Below are 27,237 nucleotides of genomic sequence, written 5' to 3' on the forward strand. Positions count from 1 at the left end.
ATTCGATATATATGAGAAATGATGATCCACATGGAAAAGTTTTATATATGCAAAAGTTACAATTTTAGAAAAGTTTTATATATCTAGCTAGGAAGGGAAGAAGAAGAAAAAGAAGGATAGGAAAGAAGAAAATAAGAAGAGGAAAGAAAGAAGAAGAGGAGAGGAAGAAGAGGAGATATAAATAAGAAGAGGAAAAAAGAAGAAAAAGAAGAGGAGAAGAAGAAAGGAATAGAGGAGAAGAAGAAAAAATAGAAAATATTCTATTTTTTCTTCTTCTCCTCTATTCCTTTCTTCTTCTCCTCTTTTTTTCTTCTTTTTTTCTTCAATCCTCTCCTCTATTCCTTTCTTCTTCTCTCCTCTTTTTATTTCTTCTTTGTTTTCTTATGTTTTATCGGGTCTGTCGTCGTCGATATATACCACCTCCTGATAACTTCAACACGTGGGGGGGGGGGTCGATATACCCCCTCCCCGATAACATTATTTTCCCGTGTATGTATGTTGTCGTTGTCGATATTACCCCCTCCCGATAACTTCAACACGAGGGGGGATATAACTTCAACACGAGGGGGGGTCGATATACCCCCTCCTCGATAACATTATTTTCCCGTGTATGTATGTCGTCGTTGTCGATATAAAACCCCCTCCCGATAACTTCAACACGTGGGGCGGGGGGTCGATATATACCCCCTCCCCGATAACATTATTTTCCCGTGTATGTATGTCGTCGTTGTCGATATATATAACTCCCTCCCAGATAACTTCGACATGATGGACGGTCGATATGTATACCCCCTCTCGACCGTGATAACTTATACCACGGGAGCACCCCCCGGCCCTCTCGCTCGACCAAAACTCTCGAGGACACCCAAACCCTAGAAAAAAACGATGTCGGTCTCCTACCCCCTCCCGCCGCGCCCCTACCCTTGAAGCATTGCCTAGGCCACCCCAAACCCGGAATAAGCTAGGTCTACGTTTGCACTAATATATCCACCTGCTGTCATGTTTGTGTAATAATTGCCATGTTGTAATATTTGCAGAAACAATGGAGCACGGACGAGATGAGCAAGCAGAAGAGGTGTTGGGGGACATAATCTTAGCCGGAGGTGATATCTTGTCGTATCTTAACGACAATGATGGTCTGGAAGAACAGGGTGAAGAAGCTGGCTGCGGTGATCGAAGAGTGGAGGAGGAAAGACATGATTATGATGGCTCCGGTGACCCAATGCTGGTGCAAGAAGGAGCCCGTGGTGACGGCTCCGGTGACCGAACAGAGTCCGGCCAGGTAAATATATTAGTTAAGCCTGTGCTGACTAGCTAATTGATGCATTCATTGTTTTGGTATGTACACATATTAATTAACACTCGTGTTTCTTCTTTTTTCTAGCCCTCCAGATCGAGCACAACTGCGGTAAAGAGACGAGGCCCGAAGAGAAAGTTGCGCTCGGATGAAAGGTTTGAGATCACAGCAATCGCGCGCGACGGCCAACCGATTGAACCCCTCCGGACAAAGGATGCTTTTGCTGCTCAGTGCGGGGTTCTAGTTAGGGACAAGATCCCGATCAGCATCCACCAATGGTATAAGCCTAAGAAGGAAGACCCTGAGGTGTCTTATGTCAATGATATGCAGAAAGATGATCTTTGGACTGAGCTGAAGGCAAATTTCACCCTACCGCCAGAGGAGGATCCGGAGAAGCCAGTTATAGAGCAATTAATCAAGTCTCATGCTCTTAAGAAGATGGCAGACCTATTCAGGAGGTGGAAGAATGAGCTGAAAACGTTTGTCGACAAAGAAGAGACACCTGAATTCATCGGCCGGTATGAGAAGATCAGAGATCACTGGCCCGCATTTGTGGCCCACAAGACATCGGAAAAGAGTAAGAAGATGTCAGCGACAAACAAGATGAATGCTGCGAAGAAGAAGCTTCACCATCGCACGGGGTCAGGTGGCTACCTCAAAGCCCGGCCTAAGTGGGCCAAGTCTGAGAGGGATCTGCTTGATAAAGGGATCGAACCACAGACAATGAACTGGCCAGACCGTTGCCGGACTTGGTTCTTCGGGGCTGGCGGAACCTTGGACCCTGTATCAGGGAGGTGTCGTTGGACGGACGAGCAACTTGCAATACCCGTCAAGAAGATTCAGCACTATATCGATGCAGCGCAGCAAGGGACGTTCGTTCCAGACAGAGAGAACGACGAGCTCACAATGGCCCTCGGGAATCCTGAGCACCCTGGACGGACACGAGGCACGCCAGGCTCCGTTCCGTGGAAGGCTGGTTTTCCGGACGCGGGCGGTTACAAAACCCAGGAGAGGAGGAAAAAAGTGGAGCAGATCCAAATTCAGCGTCTGCACGAAAGGGTTCAAGTGCTAGAGGAACGAGACGGCAATAGAGATGCCGAAACTGCCCCCGAAGCTACACCGCCATCTCAGCGTAGAAGCAGCGTGGCTTCCACCGAGCTGCCTCAGCTGGAGCATGCGGCTACTCCTAGCTACCCCGTGGATGCTATCACGGAGTCTCAACATTGCCACCTTATGGTGCAATGGCAGAACTTGAAAGTCAAGGCGGCTGTTGGCTCTGTTTTACCTACTGAACCCGGCACAACCTACCACTGCCGGCAGATTCCAGAAGGATATGCTAGGGTGATGGTGGATGAAATAACGGAGGGATTTGAGGACCTCCAGCTTGACCACCCTACCGGTGAAGGGGAGACTCGGCTGGGTTTAGCTCTAAAGACTCCATGCCTATGGCAGAAGGAGCTCATCAAGCTTCCGAACTGGACGGCTCCAGCGAGTAAGGGCACTCCGCCTCCTCCTCCGCCTCCTCCTCCGGCGAGTGATCAGGGCACTCAGCCTCCTTCTCCGGCTCGTGGCGGCACTCCGCCTCCTCCTCCGCCTCCGCCTCCGGCGAGTGATCAGGGCACTCAGCCTCCTTCTCCGGCGTGTGGCGGCACTCCGCCTCCTTCTCCGCCAGCGCCGGCGCGCCAGAGCAGCCAGCCTCCTCCTTCTCCGCCTCGTCAGCAAGGGCGGAAGAGACCCGCCACCGCTGCGGCTGCTCCGGCGCGTCGTAGTCCTTCTCCTCCGCCTCGTAAGCAAGGAAAGAAGACAGCCGCAGCCGCTCCGTCTGCTCTGCCGGCGTCTAGCAGTACAGCTGCCAGAGGCGGGAGGCAATACAGATTCGGTCCTTCTCTGATGACTCCAGAGAAGTTACCATATGAGAGGACCGAGGAGGAGAACGCGAAGATCGTGCGAGCCGAAGTGAAGAACTTCTTTGAAGGGGACAAAGCAAAGAAACATCCACCTCCGGAGGAGAAGGTAGATCCGGTGAAAGCAAAGCGCACTCTGGCTGCCCTGACAAAACCACCAAAGTCTCCGCCAAAAGGCAACTATGAGCGCGTTCTTGCAAAGGCATATGCCGAAGCGGAGCGGTCGGGAAGTACTGTCAGTGATAAAAGGATGAAAGAACGACGAGCTGGGAAAAAAATTGCCCAGCTCGGCGAACAAGAGAACCAATCGTGCCCCCCGCTCAAGGTGTCAAAAGACATCGTCGCTAATGATCCGGGTATGGTGCCCGGTTATACCGATCTTGGAGATTACCTGCCCGACGATGTACATTATGAAATCATGGAGGTGGACGAACACAAATACCATTACGGGAAGCCTCTCGTCAAAGATGTCAAATCTCTAAGCACGATGATGCGAAGACTACATGATTGGTACATGAAAACCTGCAGAGAGTCTGATGGGATGAGTACTTTAACGCTGAGAGTTAAACCGGAGCATGACCTCGTTGGAATTGAACTGCTGAATGTTCCATTTGAGGATTTCTTCCAGTTTTACAATCTAAAGTCCCTCGATAAAACAACGATCACTTGCTACTGTCTGTAAGTAGTACTACTTCTGTCATTAAGTCTCTCTATATAGGTCAGCTCTTTCATTGCATGTATTTATACTTATCCTCACTATATTATGCAGATTGAAGATCGCCGAATTGAAGAAAAGACAAATCGGTGATATTGGGTTCATTAACACAAATCTCATAGATGATTATCAGGTTAAATTTCATGCCAAAGATACCGAGGCCAACTTGCTACAATCGTTGGTAATAAATCAAAACAAAGATATAATACTCTTTCCTTACAACTTCAAGTGAGTGTTACTGTCTTCTGCATATTCGGTTTCCCTTATTAGTCCAGGTTATGGTAATGTAATTGATGACTTATGCATGCATGCGCAGCTTCCACTATATTCTCCTAGAGATTAAGCTTGAGCCGGGAGTAGTAACCGTCTTAGACTCGAGACGAAAAGATCCCCAGGACTATGCGAACATGACTCAAATGCTCCAGAAGTAAGTTAAATCGATCATTATCCACCATATCAGCAACTTTGTTCATTTCCTGATATCAAGTAATTGTTTTCTTTGTCTGGCAGGGTTTGGAGAAAATTCACCTCAAAAGCCCCGGGACTGCCGAACCAGCTGCAATTTAGACACCCGAAAGTAAGTACTATAGTAGCATGTTCCGCGCATCTCCTAGTGATTCAAGCGCTAGTTTGATCAATACCATTTAGCATGCTTGCTTATCAGTTTGATTGACCTCTATTTCTTGTAAAGTGGTTGTGGCAGCAACCCGGGAATAATTACTGTGGATACTACATTTGCGAGTCCATCCGCTACCATACCTGTGAGCGGGGCTACACTGAAGAACAATATGAAGTGCGTAAGCAATAATATTCACAATTTTATTTTATTACCATCATTTGTGTTGAGTTTCATTTATTCATATATATATATATGTATTGACCCCCTTCTTCAAATTAGATTTTTCGGAAGCGGGATCAACTCCTAGCACCAGATCGTATGCGAGGAATTCAAGAGGAATTGGCGGCATTCTTCCTTGACCACGTGATCGCTGAAAACGGAGAATACTATGTGGACCCTGTGTTCCTACAATATAATTAGGAGATTGTATTGTAAGAGATAATTATTGTATATATGTAGCCGGTAGTGTCGGATAGATATACGAGAACTTGTTGTTCGACCAATATCTCGGAGAAGGAGAGGTGGTCGATATCACTTCTCTCTGTATGCATATATATATGTTCATGACGATCTTCTGTTTCCTTCATTTGATTACTAGCTAGCGTGTCTACTCCTCTCCATACGTATATAGTACGTAGCGTCGACAAAGCACGGAGATAAGAGAGGACACTTCTCTCTATTAATTAGCTAGCTAACACAATATATGAAACACCTAAATTAACCCCCCAAAACCCCTAAACCACCCCCTTTCAAAAAAAACAAAAACCTCAGCTCCTGCCAGGTGCTGACGCGTGGATGCCTATTGGTCCCGGTTGGTGGCACCAACCGGGACCAAAGGCCCTCCTGCCTGGGCTCCCCGCACCGGCCACGTGGACGGCCTTTAGTCCCGGTTCGTGTAAGAACCGGGACTAAAGGGCTAGGGCATTAGTAACGACCCTTTAGTCCCGGTTCCAGAACCGGGACTAAAGGCCCTTATGAACCGGGGTAAAAGCCCCTTTTCCTACTAGTGAGAGGGGTTAGCACGATGATATTCATATGAGGACTTTGATCATTTTGAGGAATTTGATCCACGTGAGGAATTTGGTCCGTATGAGGACTTGGATCCATATGATGAATTTGGTCCATATGAAGAATTTGGTCCATATGAAGAATTTGATCTGGGGTTCCCATTCTTCACACGTGGTGTCATGAGGACATTCACCTGAAGACTTTCAATGCAGCTTTTGGGAACCCAGATTTTGTTCATAGGGGAACCGTTCCTGCAGTTAGTGCCAACATATCTAGCAAATACTTCACCATTCTGATTTTTGAACAGTTTATAGTTGGAGTCAAATGACTCATTAGAAGAATGAGGAGATTCACATGTAAAGCCAGATAGATTAGATGGATCAACTGGAGGTCCCTTTGCAGCAACACATGAGGTTTTGGGGTACTGCTCAGGCTTCCAATATGTACCATCAGCATTGAGTTTCCTCTCAAAGGCAATACCCTCTTTCCTAGGGTTCCTGTTGAGGATCTGCTTTTTAAGCACATCACAAAGAGTCTGATGCCCTTTGAGGCTTTTGTAGATGCCTGTCATGTACAATTCCTTCAGCCCTGCATCATCTGTGATACTAGCAATGTCCTCAGATGAGGAATTAGGGAATTCATAAGAAAGCTTCTCATGATCAGATAAGAGAGTGTTATGATGACCTTGAAGGTTGTCAAACCTAGACTGAAGTCTCTGAAGATTTTCAGTCAAGATTTTAGTGCGATCCATTTCTTCACCCAACATATCATCACTTTTGTCTAGCATGTTTTGAACCTTTTCAAAAGCCTTTTATTGTTTCACAGCAATCTTAGCAAGTTTAGAGTAGCTGGGTTTGAGATTTTCATCAGATTCATTCTCACTTGATTCAGAGGAGGTATATTTAAGTACCTTGGCACCCTTTGCCATGAAGCAATAGGTGGGAGCGTAGTCATCATTGCCTTCATCAGCCTTGTTGGTGAGGTCATTTTCTTCAGAGTTGAAGATAGACTTGCTGACGAGTGCAGTAGGGACGGCTAGGCTTGCCACACCAGACTCGGACTCCTCAGATGCCTCCTCTTCCTCATGTTCCTCAGATTCAGCCTCAGATCCATTTCCTTGCCAATGAGTGTCCGAGCCTTCTTGGAGCTGCTCTTCTTGTGAGACGAAGACTTCGAGGATTTTGATGATGAAGATTTTGAGGATTTCTTCTTTTTTTTGCATCATCAGAACTGTAATCCTTGTATTTCTTCTTCTTTGATTCATTTTTCCACTGAGGACAATCTTGAATGTAATGTCTAGATTTCTTGCATTTGTGACAAAGCCTCTTCTTGTAGTCACTAGATGAGGAATCATTGCTCCTTGAGGATTTTCCAAAGCGACCATGTCTTGAGAACTTCTGGAATTTCTTCTCGAGCAGTGCTAGCTCATGGCTCAGTTCTTCAGGATCACCAAGGCTGCTACCAGAATCTTCATCTTCAGATTCAGACACTGCTTTGGCCTCCAGGGCACGTGATCTGCCATAGCTCGAACCATAGAGATCTCTCTTCTCAGCAAGCTGAAACTCATGAGTATTTAGCCTATCGAGGATATCAGCGGGATCAAGTGACTTGTAATCAGCACGTTCTTGTATCATGAATGCCAGAGTATCAAATGAGGAATCAAGCGATCTCAGCAATTTCTTCACCACCTCATGGTCGGTGATGTCAGTGGCACCAAGTGCTTGAAGCTCATTTGAGATGTCAGTGAGGCGATCGAAGGTTTGTTGAACATTTTCATTGTCGAGTCTTTTGAAGCGGTTGAAGAGATTGCGAAGAACATCAACTCGAGAGTCACGCTGTGTTGAGACTCCTTCGTTGACTTTGGACAGCCTATCCCAGATAAGCTTAGCAGTTTCCAAAGCACTCACTCTTCCATACTGTCCTTTGCTCAGATGGCCACATATGATATTCTTCGCTTGAGAATCGAGTTGCTTGAATCTCTTCACATCAGCAGCATTCAGAGAAGGTGTGACTGAGGGAACACCATTTTCCACAACATACCAGAGATCGTTATCAATTGCCTCAAGATGCATTCGCATCTTATTCTTCCAGTAGGGATAGTCCGTCCCATCGAAGGTAGGATACCCAGCAGAGACCTTGATCATACCTGCGGTCGACATAACTAAAACTCCAGGCGGTTAAACCAAAATCACACAGAACAAGGGAGTACCTCGCTCTGATACCAATTGAAAGTGCATTATATCGACTAGAGGGGGGTGAATAGGCGATTTTTATGAATTCTTCATTGAGGAATTTGCAGGTAAGAAAATTCCTTAGCGAAGAACTACTTGCAGCAGAATAAGTACTCAAAAGTAAACATAGCAGAACACAGGCATGGTCATCATGATGAAATGAAGACAAGCACAGAGTACAGAAAGCGTAAACACATGATAACACATGATGAAGACAAACAGACTGAAGAAATTGAACTGAGGAAATTGAGAAAGTCTTCAGTCAAAGTCTTCAAACACAGATATGAACAAGCGCACAACACAGTTATGAGGAAATAAAAGAGTTGAGAAAATATAACCAGTAGGCTTGGTGAAGACAATGATTTGGTAGACCAGTTCCAACTGTTGTCTCAGTTGCACATCTCGTTGGAGCGGCTAGGTATTTAAACCTGAGGACACACAGTCCCGGACGCACAGTCCTCACCGTATTCTCCTTGAGCTAAGGTCACACAGACCTCGCCCAATCACTCGTGGTAAGTCTTTAGGTGACTTCCGAACCTTCACAAACCCGGTCACTCGGCGATCCATAATTCCTCTTGGATGCTCTAGACCATGACGCCTAACCGTCTGGAAGAAGCACAATCTTCGAAGGTAACAAGTGCCGGATCCACGCAGGATCAATCTCTTCAGTGATGCTCAATCACTTTGGGTTTGTAGGTGTTTGGGTTTGGGTTTTCCTCACTTGATGATTTTCGCTCAAAGTCCTCGGAGGATGGAATGCTCTCAAATGACAAGTGTCAGTTTTTCTCGGAGCAGCCAACCAGCTAGTGGTTGTAGGGGGCGGCTATTTATAGACTAGGGAGCAGCCCGACATGATAAGACATAAATGCCCTTCAATGATATGACCATTAGGTGGATAAGATATTTTGAGACAGCTGGCGCGTAGCACAGCAACGGTCGGAAATTTGAGGCTCAAATTCCTGAGGGCTATCATGTTCCTCACTGTGTAGGCAAGCCGCACTGGCGAATTCCTAACTCCTCAGTCAGAACAAATTCTCAGAGACCAGAAGAACTTCCTCTCTGTCACAGAAGAATATGACTGAACTGTATGAGATTTCCAATGGCTTCACTCGAAGGGATTGGTAGGTGTAGGATTTTGAGTTGAGCATCACATGGAAATTTTTCCTTAGTATTTCCTTGACCCCCTTTAACAGTACGGTGTTTCCTATGACTCAAGAAAGAGAAAATGAAACTACGAAAACAAAAGTCTTCACGCTTCATGTTCCTCGAATGAATACCAAGTCTTCAAGGTCACACCAATTTCTTCACTTTCAAAGTCTTCAGAAAGTCTTCAGAAAGCCAAAGTCTTCAGTCGAAGAACATCACTTTTAGGGGTCGACTTTCTCTGTAAATATCAAACTCCTCATAGACTTATAGACCTGTGCACACTCATAAACTCATTAGTTTCTTAACCTATAAGTTTTCAATACACCAAAATCACTAAGGGGCACTAGATGCACTTACATCCTCAAACTACGGTCATCACCGGGAGTGGTCCCGACTATTGTCACTCTGGGGTTGCCGGATCATAACACGTAATAGGTGACTATAACTTGCAAGATCGGATCTAGAACATGGATATAATGGTGATAACATAAACGGTTCAGATCTGAAATCATGGCACCCGGGCCCAAAGTGACAAGCATTAAACATGACAAAGTCGTAGCAACATCAATCTTAGAACATAATGGATACTAGGTATCAGACCCTAACAAAACTAACTCGATTACATGATGAATCTCATCCAACTCCTCACCGAACAGCGAGCCTACGAAGTAATTACTCACTCCCAGTGGGGAGCATCATGGAATTGGCGGTGGAGAAGGGTTGGTGATGACGAAGAACGAAGATACCCCTCTCCGGAGCCCCAAACAGACTCCAGATCTGGCCTCCCGATGAAGAATAGGAGGAGACGGCGGCTCCATCTCGTGGCTCGCGATAATTCTTTCTTCCTGATTTTTTTCTGAAAAAAATAGGATTTTATAGCGTCGGTTTCAGGGTCTGCGGGGCCTGGTGGGTTGTTCCCACCCAGGTGTCTCCTTCCGGTGGACCTTGGCTCCGGAAATTCTTATTTATTGTATAAAAAATTCTCGTAAAGTTTCGTTCCATTCCGAAAACCTTTATTTCTGCACAAAAACAATACCATGATAGTTCTGCTGAAAACAGCGTCAGTCCGGGGTTAGTTTCATTCAAATCATGCAAATTAGATAGGATCAGATAGTAAAAAAACAGCTTATTCAATAGCCGAAAATGCCTCGATCACTAAAACGGATGACCAGAAATGAGGAAGGGATGAGAGGGCTCAGATTAGGTTCAGTCTTACTGTCCTAAATTCAGATTAGTACAATGTCATTCCTTAAGATACTTTGACACTCTTATCACTTAACCAATGTCACTAGGTCCCAAGCCGTCCTCGAGCGGCAGGGTCGGCATTGCTGGCATGATGATCTTCCAGAACCTATGCTTGCTCCAGAGCATCACCATCTCCTCTATGGGCACGCCCTTGGTCTCCGGCATGAAGACATGGACGAAGGCGGTCATGAGGGCTATCCAGCTAGCGAAGAAGATGAAGATGGCGAACTTGAAGGCACAAAGCAGCGACAGGAACAATTGTGCGATGACGAAGGTGAAGAACAGGTTGACGGCCACTGTGATGCTCTGCCCCGCCGACCGCGTCTCCAGCGGAAAGATCTCGCTCGGCACCGTCCACCCAAGCGGACCCCATGACCACCCGAACGCGAGCATGAAGAGGCATATCACGATGGAGTAGCTCCGCAACAGCTGCTTGTCCGCACCAAACTTTACCCCCAGTATCGCCGCCACGATGACCTGACAAACAATCATCTGGATGCCGCCACTGATGAGGAGCTTCCTCCTCCCAAGGCGGTCGACGGTGGCGATGGAAATAAGCGTGGAGAACGAGAGCACGCCGCCGTTGAGCATGGAGGAGTAAAGGGACCAGCTAGCGCCGAAGCCCATGCTCCGGAACAGTACGGGCGCGTAGAACAGGATGGAGTTGATTCCCGTTAGGATCTGGAACGCCGGCATGCACACGGCCATCACCAGCTGCGGCCGGTTGCGCCGCTCCAGGATGTTCCGAAATGGGTGCTTGATGGTGTTGGCCAGCTCACTCGCCTCCGCCATGTGAGTGAACTCAGCGTTGACGTCTTCAGTGCCGCGGATCAGCACCAGCATGCGCCGGCTCGAGGTGCCCACGCTCGATGAGGCTATTCGGCGTCTCTGGAAGGAGGACGCCGCCGATCATCATCAGCAGCGCTAGCACCGCCACAAGGCCGAGCGAGAGGCGCCACCCCCATGGCTTGATTTTCTGCGTGCCGTAATTGATCATGTTTGCCGAGAAGATGCCAAGCGTTGTCGCGAGCTGGAACATCATGTTCAGCCCACCGCGCAGGTGCGCGGGCGCCATCTCGGACAAGTACAGCGGCACAGCCTACGAAGACAGAAAGAACTTTGTAAGTTGCAAGTCACAAACACATGCAATAGCTAACTCCTCTACGAGTAATGCTACACGTACAAAAAGATACAGGCTTTTACATAAAGGTGGGTTTTGATTGAAGATTAAGGAGAAGAAGGGGCCCACCCCCATGAAAATCAGGGTAGTCAGCGTGTAAAAGCATGTAAACCTTTGTAATGCGTGAACTTAGGAACACACCTGATTGCCGAAACCGATGCCGATGCCAAGCATGATGCGGCCGAGGATCAGAGTTGTGAGGTCCACAGCTGCGGCGTTGAGGGCCGCGCCGATGAGGAAGCTGATTCCGCCACAGATAATGCTCGCGCGGCGGCCGTAGTTCCTTGTCACCGGTGCAGCTGCAAGTGTGGAGACTTGTCCGGCGAGATAGAGGATGGAGGTGAAGGCGGAGAGAGCCTGGTTGTCGTACTTGCAGTAGTTGTTTAGGCTGACCGAGTTTTTTCGCCGGAACACCACGGGGAAAAACTTCTGGAGGAACGGGTCCTTGGTGTTCACTCCTGGAGCAATCGGTTCAACAAGTGAGACACTTAGACTGCAACCGGAATCAGAATATCTGATTTGTTATGGTGCGTACATATTCAAAGGAAAAGAAAGAAGATATGATATGCGCACACGAGAATAATCGAGCGGCTCTACTTGTCACTGTTTTTGCTACCACCGCTTTGGCTGATGCTTTCCTCAATCAACTGTGCAGACAACCATTGAGGCTTCCGTACCAGCAGTTCAGCACATAGCCGAACTCGGTCGAGATAACACGTAGCTAGGTGTGTGCGTGCTTACCGGAGATGCCGATATCGTAGCCAAAGATGGAACCCCCGATGGCCGCGATGATGCACGCCATGGCGACGGCGAACGTCATGTGCCCCTTGTACTCCGCCGCCCTCTCCTTCTTCACTCCCAACGGAGCCATGCTGCCAGCCATCTCCTGATCTATCCTCTCCGGGAATTCAAGTCAAGCGAGTCCTAGGTACGTTAAGCAAGCCCAAGGAGCAAGCAGAGCTCTCTACCACGCACCAAACACACAGCGCGCGCAGCCTTTTATAGTGGAGCGACAGCAGTGGCAGGGGTCAGTGAGTGACATCGCCATCACATCAGGTGTTAGCAACGCACAAGATGCTGACGGCCGACCAGGCCTCCTATCGACCTCGGGCCGATAAGCACGATGTGACACCGCCAGTCTGCCTCATGTGGACCTACAATGCCACCGACAGACACTAGCGATGGAAGCGTGGGATTTCTAGATTCTCTCCAAAGTGGGATTCCGATGGTGGCGTCTTCTCACGCCCTACCATCAATTGCTCCATGGCAAGCTAATTGTTTGGTGTGTGTTAATTCTAATCTTGTTGCATGCATTAGTACCACTACCTTCGTCTTGGTTTATTGGTTCCTTTTGTAATTTATGCCAATTTTTGATTAATAATTTAACTAACAAAATGTTAATGCATGCATGTCAATAAAAATTATATCGTTGGATTCGTATTTGAACATAGTTTTCAATGATATAATTTTTTATGACATGCATGAACATTTTACTAGTTAGATTTATGGCCAAAATTTGACATGGTAATAATGAAGACCAATAAACCAGGACGGAGGTACTAGCCATTAGTCGTGTCATGGTGACAAATATAGAGTGTTTTTTTAGCACGTTTGTTAGTTGGTCGAGTCCTTGCATGCATGCCTGTGTATACACACACCGGATGGATGTGTGCACGTGATTGCGTTGGTGCATGTAAATAAGATCACTAGACAGAAACGTATGCGTTTACGATGCGGCTGTTGGCTTAGTTAGTTAAGCCATGATGCACCCCATCATGGGATGGCACGAGTTGTGTGGATCGTGGGCGTGGAGTTCGGCCAGCTTTTGTTGGTCACGTTTGTATGTAATCAAAAGATAAATAAGAGAAGAAAACCAGAAAAGAGGACAGCAGTTGCGCATCCAAAAATACCAGTGTCTTCGTGTTCCTCTCTCTCCTTCGTCTCCATCCAGTCTGCGTGTGTAATCCGGCCTGTGATCCAGCAGTGTGCATGGTTTATAGCTCACGTGGATGTCACGTCTGGACCATACGTGCTTACATCATTTTCGGTGGCTTCAAATGCTCGACGAACATCAGTGTTGCTCTTTTTCCCTTTCCTTTTTGTTTGTCATCCGCCTTGGCATATCATTTGTCTTCTATGGCTTTGCTATTTGCCGGCGTGATCCTTTGTGTGTGCGCGTTGGTGTTGACTATGTGCATCCAAACTATGTGAAGACCGGGTGTATGTATGGTGTTTTGTATCCCCTTGATGCTTCATTAGGACTTAAAAAAGTCCTTTTTTTAAAAGATAAACAAGCCTATTCCCGCAATGGGAAGCCATGAGAGCTGGAGACAGGAGGACAAGACCGGTTGCGGCATCCTTGGTGGAGGAGAAGAATGAGGTCGGCCGTGCAAATGCAGGGCAGGGGCTGGTCACCGACGCCGAAGAAGTAAGGGGATTAGAGGGATGACCGGTAGCAGCCAACTGGTGGAGGAGGCGGCTCGGGTAGACCGGGGCGATGAGCAGCAGAGTAGCCATTTGCGGGTTGGAAAGTTTTATTTGGCAGTTTTCCAGATGTGTAAATATCAATTGATGGGTTATTGTGGTGGTTAAACTATACTGATGTGATTGTACTGTAGGGGTGGTTCTTCGGCAAATAGCTCGATGCACCGTTGAGGAAGAAGACCTTGGGGGGGGGGGGGGGGGGGGGGGGGGCTGGGTTAGGGGTATCGAACGAAGAAAAACAATTAGATGATTGATGGATAGTTGGCTCATTTCATTTTTCGATCAAAGGAGCCCGACTGGGTTCAACATTTTCATTACGAAATTGAGTGCCTTGTGTAAAATTCATAGAGACGGTTTGGATCTCCACATCCAATATGGTGGCTGGGGTGTGTATTTATGTACATGATCTAGGGCATATGGGCTAATGACATATTACCCCTAGTACATTATTGGGTTTTGGAGGCGGTTTTGGTACATGGGACAACAAAGGTTCCCCATTTCACCTCAAAGCAGATGTCGCTAATTCTATATTTGCCGGAAGCGTTTTCAGAACCAACTCAAATTTCTTTGACATGCAGGTGGTTTCGTATGTATATGGTATAGCCGCTTCCAATGATATATGTGCTAGAGCCGGTCTACTTGGAAGAACTGTCTCCATTGTGTCTTTTAGGGATATAATTTTTTCCATTAGATACCCACCCCGGCTAATGATATTTACATTAAATTCCCCACAAAAAATGATATTCACATGAAACATTGTAATTCAAAATTAAGAAGATAACATATCACTCATTGCAGTTTTACAAGTTCACATGATACAATGGCATTCACATAGTACAAATGTTTACAAGTCCACAACTATCCTATGTATCTATTTGTTGTCGTCTCCAACAGTCTGTCCATCTCACCATGCGATGTCACTGCCAGATACCTTACTGACAGGTATAACATATCACTTGCATGATCCAAAGACAATTCCCAAGGCCCGCAAATAATATACACAGATGAATTGCCAAGTATGTTAAGCCACACTGCAATGTATTTTATAAGGTCATACCCCCGCGCTCGGCAATGGAAGTCGCAGCAGACAAACACACATGGTTCAATTGCTGGCGCCATCCATATCTCTACATCAAACAGCTAACCATCGGTTCTTTTTTTGTGAAGTGCAACTAAAATCGATATACATGTCGAAAAAATGTCCAAGTTATTGAAAATGTAATGCGAACTAAATCCAAGTAGCAGGTAGACATTATCACTTTATGGAGAAGTAAAAGCAGTTTCCAATTATGACAAAGTTGAAGCAATTTCCATTTTAACAGAGAAGTTGAAGCGGTTCGCATTTTTTAGAGCAGATGAAGCAGTTGTGGTGTGGAAAAAACTCGAAGCAGCATGAGCACCTCATACCTTCATGGCCTCGTACGCCACTCCGCCCAATCCCCATGCAGTCGATCGACTATAAATGGAAGTCGTCACCGCCTCGCGCCCTAACACTACCAGTTGGCCCCTAAAAAACCCGATCTAGATCCACTGCCGCCGAAGCCCCCAAATCCGAAACCTATCATCGCGGCCGCTAGAGCCATGGCGATGAGCCGTCCCACCTACTATGAGTAGTTCAACCGCACCCACCAGAGCAAATGCTACCTCTTGAGCATGCGTTGGTTTTCTCTTGAAGAGGAAAGAGTGGTGCAGCAAAGTAGCGTAAATATTTCCCTCGGTTTTTGAGAACCAAGGTATCAATCCAGTAGGAGGCCACACGCAAGTACCTCGTACCTACAAAAAAAATAAGAACCTTGCAACCAACGCGATAAAGAGGTTGTCAATCCCTTCACGGCCACTTCCAAAAGTCAGATCTGATAGAGATGATAAGATAATATTTTTGGTATTTTTATGATAAAGAGTGAAAGTAAAGAACGCAAAGTAAAATAGATGTAAGCTTATATGATGGAGAATAGACCCGGGGGCCATAGGTTTCACTAGTGGCTTCTCTCAAGATAGCATAAGTATTACGGTGGGTGAACAAATTACTGTCGAGCAATTGATAGAATTGAGCATAGTTATGAGAATATCTAGGCATGATCATGTATATAGGCATCACGTCCGCAACAAGTAGACCGACTCCTGCCTGCATCTACTACTATTACTCCACACATCGACCGCTATCCAGCATGCATCTAGAGTATTAAGTTCATAAGGACAGAGTAACGCATTAGGCAAGATGACATGATGTAGAGGGATAAACTCAAACAATATGATATAAACCCCATCTTTTTATCCTCGATGGCAACAATACAATACGTGTCATTTCCCCTTCTGTCACTAGGATCGAGCAACGCAAGATTGAACCCAAAGCTAACCACTTCTCCCATTGCAAGAAAGATCAATCTAGTAGACCAAACCAAACTGATAATTCGAAGAGACTTGCAAAGATAACCAATCATACATAAAAGAATTCAGAGGAGATTCAAATATTGTTCCTAGATAATCTTGATCATAAACCCACAATTCATCGGATCTCGACAAACACAACGCAAAAAGAGTTACATCGAATAGATCTCCAAGAAGATCGAGGAGAACTTTGTATTGAGATCCAAAGAGAGAGAGAAGAAGCCATCTAGCTAATAACTATGGACCCGAAGGTCTGTGGTAAACTACTCACACATCATCGGAGAGGCTATGGTGTTGATGTAGAAGCCCTCCGTGATTGATGCCCCCTCCGGCGGAGCGCCGGAAAAGGCCCCAAGATGGGATCTCACGGGTACAGAAGGTTGCGGCGCTGGAAATAGGGTTTCGTGGTGCTCCTGGATGTTTTCAGGGTATATGAGTATATATAGGCGAAGGAAGTCGGTCAGGAGAGCCACGAGGGGCCCACGAGGGTGGGGCCGCGCCCAGGGGGGCAGGCGCGCCTCCCTGCCTCGTGGCCTCCTCGGTTGTTTCTTGACGTCCACTCGAAGTTCGCACAGGGCCTTGGGTTAATAGGTTAGTCCCAAAAATAATCTAAAAGTATAAAATAAAGCCCATTAAACATCCAAAACAGAATATATAATAGCATGAAACAATGAAAAATTATAGATACGTTGGAGACGTATCAGCAAACACGGTAGTGGTGGATTCGGTTGTCGTTGCTGGCACTGCCCCAAGCTTCTCTTCGGAGTCCGAGTCACATGAAGTGGAGGAGGAGGTGGAGGAGGAGAGGATGGAGGATGCCAATGGAGTCTACAAAACTACAAGTACGTAGTAGACATCACCCCACATCTCAGATCTAGTGCCGCCATGCCTCAAGCGCTTGATGTGCTGCGTGATGCCTTGATGTGCGGCGGTGTTGCGTGTAGTCGTGGCCATCACTGAGCTCGGAACGACTAAGGTTAGGGCTTGGAACATCCATACCTCCTAATCCCCAAATCCTCCACACAAAGACTTGAACTTAATTACATAGATTGCAGAAGTGCTTAATTGTACAATAGGTAGATCACATTGCTAAGTACTACATCTACAACATAATTAGTACTACCGCTACTATACTTAGTAGTAGATTAGCTATGTAAATTACTAATATTTGTCGGAACAGGATATGCAGATCACGCCGGAGCCAAAAACCTCGTTGTCCTGGGTGCCAGCGGACATCTCCCATACCGGGCCCTCGCCGCCAGCGGAGGTGGTGTCGCCTAGTTCGGCAAACAACTCCTCTGACTCGCGCCTTGAGTAGGCCAACAACATGTGGTTGGCGGGGACCGCACTTTCGTCAGCCACCAATTCGGTGATTGTGCAGCCAATTGCCGCCATGTCGGAGTCCGCAAACACTACAAAAAAAGACACATCCGTGACATTTTGGGCCGAACGAATTTTTTTGTCTGTCATACATATGACACTTTCATGATGATAATTGTGACAAAACCCGGTATCATCATAGATGTGGTGGGATCCTACTTCTATGACACAAAATCATGACAGAAAATGGGCTTTTCGTCCTGGATGGGCCGGAGACACAGCTGCATGACATTCTTTGGGCCGTCCATGACGGAAAAAACCGTGGTAGAAGCGAGGGCGAGGAAAATTTCAGGGAGTTCCCGGTTACGGTGGGAGGTCGGGGGCCGAGCGATGCGCGTTTCTCTCGTACACATACGCGCGTGTGTGCGAGGCGTTGGCTCTAACTGAACCCGAGCGAGGCGTTGGGCTCTAACTGAACCCGAGCGATTGCACTGCAGGCTACGCGTTACTGAACCCGAGCGATCGGTCGATGGCTGTTAACTGAACCCGATCGAGCGATTCCTTCGCTACTGCTGCTAACTGAAGCCGATCGATGCTGCCTCTGGGATGAACAGTGAGCGTTGGGGGGGGGGGGTCGCTCGATCGGGTTTTGCGGTACGCCACACCCCTCCCGATCAACAGGACCCCCGTTTCGACCGTAGGAGGTCCGTTTCCTCCGTTTTGCGGTACGCCACACCCCTCCCGATCAACAGGACCCCCGTTTCGACCGTAGGATGTCCGTTTCCTCCGTTTTGCGGTACGCCACACTCCTCCCGATCAACAGGACCCCCGTTTCGACCGTAGGAGGTCCGTTTCCTCCGTTTTGCGGTACGCCACACCCCTCCCCATGAACACGACGCATTCCGTTACCTCCCCATGAACATGACGCATTCCGTTGCCTCCCCATGAACACGACGACGACGCTGTTTCTCCGTTCCGACCCAGCCATGTACACGAGCCCTGGCCGTACGTATGCGCGAGTAGGCGTTCGAGACCCACGGCCGCTGTACGTACGTGTACATGCTATGTGCGCGCCTCTACTACGACACGTGCGCGCCTCTATTACGACACGTGCGCGCCTCTACATCCACCAGTATATATGTACGTACACGTTCGCGACCAGAATGACAACGCTACGTACGCTTCAACCAGGTGGGTCCCGACTGTAAGGAACTTCCTTGCCTGCGTAGATGTAGCTGGTGGGTCCCAGCAGTCAGGGGGGCGAATCGTTTTTTTTGCCCGGACGCACTTCCTTGCGTGCGAAGATGTAGCTGGTGGGTCCCAACAGTCAGGGGCAAACGTTGTTTTCGCGAAATACGGTGGCCCGTCAGGTGGAGGAATAATTATTTTGCACGTAATAAGGAGGCACTTCCTTGCTGCGGCCGTGGACCCAGCTGTCACCCTCTCCACGTACGGTCCACGTCCGATGGAAGTTGTTCCTTGACCACGTTGACCACGCCGCGCCGAGAGCACCAGGGCGGTGGACGACGGCGAGGCCTAGGAAGGGGATGACGCGGAGCCGGGGAAGACGCGGCAGTGGATGCCCACGCGTAGAGGAGTACGAGGGTTCACTGGTTCGCTGCTGTGTGAGGCTGCCGTCGCCGGAGCATAACAGGGGGTGTGGGTGAGTAGAGGGATGGCCTAACCAGCGGTGGGAGTAGTAGGGGGCGGTGAGGCCTCCGCCGCATCGCAGCCGGCCACGGGAGGCAGGAGCACGAGGCACGACCGGCGCTGGTTTGGGCGGCTGGAGCAAGAAGACCAGAGGTTGAAGAAGCACTACGGCCGTTGGATGGACATCGTACGGTCACTGGAGCTAGAATCATGCATATTGACTAAGTTGACAAAGCCCTCCGTCCCCGTCAACTTAGTAGGCCCACAAGTCAGCCTGCCACTATACTGGGTCCCAGCTAATAGGGGGAGTATTCATTTTTTTGTGCGTAATAAGGAGGCACTTCCTTGCGTGCGAAGATATAGCTGGTGGGTCCGAGCTGTCAGCGGCGGTAAAGTTTTTTTCGCGAAATACAGAGGCCCTTTCGGTGGGTCCCTGATGTCAGGTGGAGGAATCATTATTTTGCGCGTAATAAGGAGGCATTTCCTTGCGTGCGGCCGTGGACCCAGCTGTCGGCCTCTCCACATACAGTCCACTTCAGATGCATGTCGGTCGTTGACCACGTTGACCAGGCCGCGCCGAGAGTACCAGGGCGGTGGACGACGGCGAGGCCTAGGAAGGGAACGACACGGAGGCAGGGAAGACTCGGCAGTTGTTTCCCACGTGGAGGGGAGTTCGACTGTACGAGGGTTTACTGGTTCGTCTGCCGTCGCCGGAGAATAACAGCAGGTGTGGGTGAGTAGAGGTCTGGCTAGGCCAGCGATGGGAGTACGGTGGGGCAGTGAGGCCTGCGCGGCAGTAGAGCCGCCCGCGGGGAGGAGGGAGCAGGCAGTCCCGCCGGCGCTTGTTTGAGCGGCTGGAGCAGGAAGAGCAGAGATTGAAGAAGCACGATGGCCGTTGGATGGCCATCCAACAGTCACTGCTTGTGCGTCAACCTTTTTTTAGGAAAGCCTCAAATCTGTGGAAAACAGCATACAACCCATCTGCCATTATTTCTAATAATTTACAGCCCATTTGCTAATTATTAAGGGTTTTTTTGAGCCCATAGTCTTTTTGTTAGCATTACAGCCCATATTGTGGCCACGGTTAAAAAATTATACGAAATTTTGCATATTTCGGTGCGGTCCGAACTGTTTTTAATCCCGAAATTTTGACTCACATTCAAACTGATTTTAAATATAAATGTATATCAATATAAAATCCAACAAATTCTCCACGCATAAAAATTAATGTAATTTAAAATCTCGAAATGAAAAAAAAGATATTTGAAACTAATTGTCGATTTGATGTGGACGACGACGAGGCCTAGGAAGGGGACGACACGGAGCCGGGGAAGACGCGGCAGCGGAAGCCCGCGCGGAGAGGAGTACGAGGGTTCACTGGTTCGTTTGCGTTGTGAGGCTGCCGTCGCCGCAGGGCCTGGCCAGCGGTGGGAATAGTAGGGGTCGGTGAGGCCTCCGCGGCAGCACAGCCGGCCACCGGAGGCAGGAGCATGCGGCACGACCGGCGCTGCTTTGGGCGGCTGGAGCAAGAAGACCAGAGGTTGAAGAAGCACTACGGCCGTTGGATGGACATCGTACGGTCACTGGAGCTAGAATCGTTCATATTGACTAAGTTGACAAAGCCCATCGTCCCCGTCAACTTAGTAGGCCCACAAGTCAGCCTCCCACCAAGGTGGGTCCCAGCTGGCCGGGGGAGTATTCATTTTTTTGTGCGTAATGAGGAGGCACTTCCGGTGGGTCCGAGCTGACAGCGAGAGGAACGTTTTGTCGCGAAATACGGTGGCCCATCAGGTGGGTCCCAGCAGTCAGGGGGCAAACATTTTTTTCGCAAAATACGGTGGCCCGTCCAGTGGGTCCCTGCTGTCAGTTGGAGGAATCATTATTTTCCGCGTAATAAGGAGGCACTTAGTTGCTGTGGCCGTGGACCCAGCTGAGACTCTCCACGTACAGTATACTTCCGATGGAAGTCGTTCCTTGACCACGTTGACCTCGCCGCGTTCCGTTGCATGCATGCGTCCATGGGCGTGGTGCGTCCCCACTGTCAGCCTCTCACGTACAGTCATCTTCCGATGACTCTCGGTTGTTGACCACGTTGACCACACCGTGCCGAGCGCACCCAGACTGGAACGACCCGGAGATGGGGAAGACGGGGCAGTGGAGTCGCAGATGGAGAGGAGTGGGAAACTTCACTGGTTCGGGTGCGCGGTAGCACTGCCGCGGTGCCGCCCACGGGAGACAGGAGCAAGAACAGAGGTTGAAGAAGGAGCACGGCTGTTGGATTAACATCCAACGGTCCAGCTGCTAGAATCATTTGTTGATTAAGTTGACAAAGCCGTGCGTAGACGTCCGCTTAGTAGGCCCACAAGTCAGTCATCAAATCTGACGGGTCCCAGCTGTCAACGGGATGAATAATTTTTTCGCAAAATAAGGAGGCACTTCCTTCCGTGCGAAGATACAGCCGGTGGGTCCCAGCTGTCAGGTGGAGAAATAATTTTTTTCACAAAACAAGGAGGTCCCTCCTGTAGCTGGTTCGAATCCAAACCTAGACTATGACTATATATGGTGCTATGCTACTCTGCAAGTAATGAAACTGACATATCCAACGTTCGCTTCTCCTCTTCTCTACTTACTCTGCCTCGCATCAGAAGCACTGGCCGCAGCAACCATGTCCGCTAGCTGCTCGTCCACCTGCTCTTCAGCAGGCAACAACCAGATATGCACCAAGTAGCCACCCGTACCATCGCTTGTGGGTCTCATCACACCCCCGCCGGCACGCGCACCGCAGCCGATTACTCATCGCTACCCGCTGCCGTTGGTGTGGTGCCATGCTGCAAACCACGCAGAGTCATCCATCGCGTCTCAACCACAATCCGCAACCCTGGCCGAGTCTTCTACAAATGCCCGAATCATGGGGTAATAATATGTTTAAGTATTGTTCTGCTGCTTTCAGTTGCTGATTTTTTAATAGTTTGGTTGATGATCTTCCAATTTGATTCGTGTAGAAAAGGGAAGATTCGTGTGATTTGTATTTCTGGGAAGTTGCTGATGTGGGGGAATGCAACTACGCTGATTATTTGGTTAGCCGAGGAATCCCAATACCAGCAGGTTGGGGTGTTGGACAAGTAACTGAAGGAACGGCAGAAGAGGAAGATGCAGAGCAGAAGGTTAAAGATGCAGTTCCTCTGATCATGGCCAAGCAACAGCTGCTGAACGGCCTTGACAGCAATGAGGAGATGAAAGAGCTTGTGAAGATAATGGGCAAAATCGATGTGCTCTGTATGATGATTGTCTCTTTATTTGCAGTGTATGTAGCACTCGTGATGTATTCAGTGGCTACGACATGAGCACTTTGCTGAAACTAGTAATGAATGAAACCTGTGTAGCAGGCTGGGCGTAGTGTTGTGAACATCTAATGATTTCTATTAACGGAAATCAAGGGGTATCCCCTGTTGCTCATATAAATAAATAAATAAATAGCAGAGGCCCTGTCGGGTCAGCTTTGTTCTCATTCGAAGACGTCGAGAAAATTGCAGTCCAACAACAAACTATGTCATCAAATTCAAGTTTCACAGCCAAATATGAGTACAACTAAACAACAATGTCATCATGTTTTAGTTGTCATACAATCACCAAACACAAATCAGCATACATAACAAGTGATGTTCTCACAGCAAAATACTAAACAACATGTTCATCAGGTTTCAGTTGTCATAGCAAACACAATTTCACATAGTAGATAAAAAAACGTCTTCTGACAGGCAAATACGACAAAAGCAATGTAATCATCATCCACAGCAGCAGCGTCAACATCTTCGCCATGTGTATCAGTCTGTATTGTAATTCCCCACGGTGTCATCTTCTTCTTCGTCCTCAACGTCCTCGACCGTTGGCTTCTTCTTGATCAACTCTTGTATGTCCACAGCATGACAGGCAATCTTTTCGTCGGCGTCATTGGCGTGATGGTTCTTAAAGATATTAGGAACATCTGTGTTATCTTGTACATCAGGAGCAGTGTAAGCATCATCTTGTTGTGCAACTTCATTAAATGAATTTCTCTGCTCAAACCTTTGCAATACTCTCCAGTCATCGCTAAAATATCGGTGTTGCTTGATTTGCCAAAATATCGGTGTTGCTTGATTTGCCAAAATAAAAGGCTCGTTGGTCTGGTACGCCGCCTTGACATTGATGGATTTGAAATAATCATCAGCTCTGGGTTTTGCGATCCTGGAAAACAGGTTATACCAACGACAGCACAACGGAACCACACACCGATGATCCTCGAAACTGGAGATATACTGCAACTGAACAATGTCTGTTATGTTAGCATACATTTCAGTTGTCTCTTTGTCATATGTATCCGTGCTCATGATGGCACTATTTTGTGTCTTCCTGCCTTCGTCTCGTGCAAGGGTGTTGTAGCGCACATCTCCAACAACGCAAGATTTATAATGTCTTACCCGAGTATCAGGACCCATTGCTAGTGAGTGAAGGGCATCATCAACTGCCTGCCCATCCTCCCGCATCTTCTTAACCTATGGTTAGAAAATAGACAAGCTGATCATCTTATGTACTCAATATATTAAAAAAACTGACAGTGCAGTTCAAAAGCTTACATGGTTCTTGAACCATTTCGCAAATCCTGCCATAACCAGTTTGTCAATGTTTCTTGGATTTTGCGGCAGTAACTCCTCTTTGTAGATGCTGCACAACATAGTGATCGCGTCAAACATCTAAATATATAAGAATGTGCTGCAAGTTTAGTAGATTACGATGTATAAGCTGCAGTACTGCACTTATTTGATAGTATAAGGTAGTATCTCAGGACAGTTATTCAACACATACCAAACCATTTTGTCCAAATCTTTAGGTTTGTCCTCTTGTCGACTCTTCCCTGTAACTCGAACAGAATAATCGAAAACATTGAGCCCGGGATTGTGTTCACCCACCGCTTTGCTAAGCTGATCAGCTGTTTCAATGTATTTTGAGCAGAATGTCAACGCTTCTGTAGCAATGTAGGCCTCTGCAATGGAACCCTCGGGTCTAGCTCTGTTCCTAACATAGCCCTTGAAAGTGCCTAGCCGCCTTTCAATACGGTACATCCAGCCATACTGTACTGGACCTCTAAGTAGTGCCTCATCCGGTAGATGAACAGCCAAATGCACCATCACATCAAAGAAGGTTGGAGGATATATCTTCTCAAGGTCGCATAGGATAGTTGGTATCTTGTCTCTAAGACGCTCCAAAGCATCTATCCTGATATTCCTACTGCAGAGTTCCCTGAAGAATTGTCCCAACTCTGCAACTGCTCTGTATAAGTCAGGGCGGCCCAATCCTCTAAGGATAACAGGTAAAACCCTTTGAAGTAGGATGTGGCAGTCATGAGTTTTCAACCCTTGTACCTTGTTTCCATCTGCACTGACTCTCCTTTCAGGGTTGGAAGCAAATCCATGTGGGAATCTCACACGTGACAGGACCTCGCAGAATTCTTTTCTTTTTACCTTGTCCAAGACGTACACAGCTGGTGCCATATCCCGTGGTTTACCTTCATCTTGCACCTGCAAATCCTTTCTGATACCCAGGTGTGTCAAATCAATCCTAGATTTTAAGGTATCTTTCGTCTTGCCTTCAATATTAAGAAGTGTGCCGATAATGCTGTCACATATATTTTTCTCGATGTGCATCACATCAAGATTATGCCGCAGATCCAAATCTTTCCAATACTCCAAGTCCCACAAAGTGGACCTGCGGGTAAACAATAATCTCTCTTCTACCCTGCCACGCTTCCTTTTCCCGCTACCATTACCAGGATGGTTTCCTGGTGTAATATGCCTGACCTTCTCTAATTCCACTTGCAACTCATCGGCGGTGCGCCTCTTTGGCACATCACGGTTTTCATGCTTTGCATTTGAACACATGTCTTCGGTATTTTCTAGGATGCGGCTTGTCCGTGGCAAGGAAACAGCGGTGTCCAATGTAACAGATCTTGCTAAGTATTGCGTATGACAGTGGATTCCTGTCACAGCGAACACATGCATTGTAACCATGTGTCGTTTGCCCTGACATAGTGCCCAAAGCCGGATAATCATGGATGCACCAAATTATGACAACACGCAGAAATAAATCAGCTGCTGGGCTGCTATATAGGTCTCGAGTGAGAACACCCTTCCATAGCTGTTGAAGTTCCTCCACAAGAGGCTCCATGAACAAATCAAAATCCTTTCCAGGACTTTTTGGACCTGGGATGAGCAAGGCCATCATGTAGTTTGATTCTTTGGTGCAGACATTTGGAGGCATGTTGTAAGGGATAACAAGCACTGGCCACATGCTATATGTGGCGCTCTGGTGGCCAAATGGGTTAAATCCATCTGAAGCTAAGCCAAGTCTAATGTGTCTCGGGTCAGCAGCAAACTCTTTGTGTTTATCATTGAAGCTTTTCCACTCACTACCATGAGATGGATGGCTCATTACATTCTGATCTCTGTACTCCTGGTTCCTAGAATGCCACAGTACATCCTCTCTTGTTTCAGCATCATGAAACAACCTCTGCAATCTTGGTATAATTGGAAAATGTCTCAGAACATTATGAGGAATCCTCTTCACAGCATCGCCATCTTTCCATCTTGATGATTTGCATTTCGGGCATTCACTTAAGTTGGCATAATCCTTCCGGAACAGAACACAATTATTCTTACAAACATGGATCATATCATATCCAATTCCAACTGCACGAAGGAAATTCTTCATTTTACTGTAGGTGTGTGGCAGCTCAGACGCATCTGGGAAAGATTTGCGGAAAGCAGCCAACATCGCATCGAATGATTTGTTGGTCATCCGCTCAGATGTCTTCACCTGAAGAAAGGTGACCATAGCTGAGAATACTGACAGCTTATTTCCTGGGGTGACAGCAACGTTGCATTGTTCCAACATGCGGGCCCACCGTTTTTCTTCTGCAGGTGAAAGTTCACGGAATGCACGAGCATTTCGTAGCATTGTTTCAATGTTGGTCAAACTCACTGGCTCCGCCACCACCACCTCCTCCTCCTCTTCCACCTGAGCATCAGGCAGATCAAGATGGTGATCTGCTGCTTCCACGTAGTCAATAACATTGACGTTCACAGCTTCACCATGATGAACCCACCTAGTATATGTGACCGACATCCCATACAAGTGTAGATGATTTTGCACAGTTGACTGGGGTCTTGTAACTGAATTCATACAACTGCTACACGGGCAGAGCACATCTGATTTCGGACCACCGTACTCAGCTCTGATAAAGTTCATGAAGTTTTCAACCCCCTCGACATATGCAGCGGAGAATCTTCGAGCAGAAGTTATCCAAGTCCTGTCCATCTGTTAGACATACAAATTAGTTCTTCTACTAGATATTACAGGAAAAACATATATGCTTTTTTATGAAGTCCAGAAAAAAATACCTAGGTCGATGTCTAAAGCTATGGCAAGATATTTGGACGAGCAGATCTAAGTAACGAAATATATGTAAAGCTAATTCAGCAAACAGATTTGAGTGCCAAATTATGGCAGGCTGTTTCAGCAGTCAATGAGGCCGAGCACACAGCCATCGAACTATCGAAGGCCATCGCAGCAACAAAGATCGAGTATAAAACGGTGTAGAGCTATTTCACCTAACAGATTGGCTACTAGACCATGGCAATCTACGTCACAATAAATATATGGCAGGATATTTTAGCAACTAATCGGCCTTGGCATGCCATCTCAGCTAAGCAGATTGAGTGCAGAACAGGGCAAGGAAGCTTCTTAAGCAGAGCATATTGACAGTAAACTACTTCGGCAAACAGTGAGATTAACAGCGTCTATCAGCTAACATTCAGCGCTACACCGACATGAACGGGGCCTCAGTCTAGAATGCGCGTACCGTGGGAGAAGCTGACCGCCGTGCGTCTCCACACGAACGTCGCCAGCGGTGGCGGCGCTGACCGCCGTGCGCCTCCACAAGAACGTAGCCAGAGGTGGCGGCGCGGCTAGAGGACGGCAGTCTACGAGAGCGTACTGTGGGAGCGAGAGGATCGCC

General features: G+C 47.6%; 1 pseudogene; it reads right to left on the reverse strand.

The window, feature by feature from the left end:
• Nucleotides 1-10,195: 10,195 nt before the first annotated feature.
• LOC123121258 (sugar transport protein 7-like) lies at nucleotides 10,196-12,228 on the reverse strand (annotated as a pseudogene).
• Between the last annotated feature and the right edge of the window lie 15,009 nt (nucleotides 12,229-27,237).

Source organism: Triticum aestivum, chromosome 5D, assembly GCF_018294505.1.
Source record: "Triticum aestivum cultivar Chinese Spring chromosome 5D, IWGSC CS RefSeq v2.1, whole genome shotgun sequence".
NCBI lineage: Eukaryota > Viridiplantae > Streptophyta > Magnoliopsida > Poales > Poaceae > Triticum > Triticum aestivum.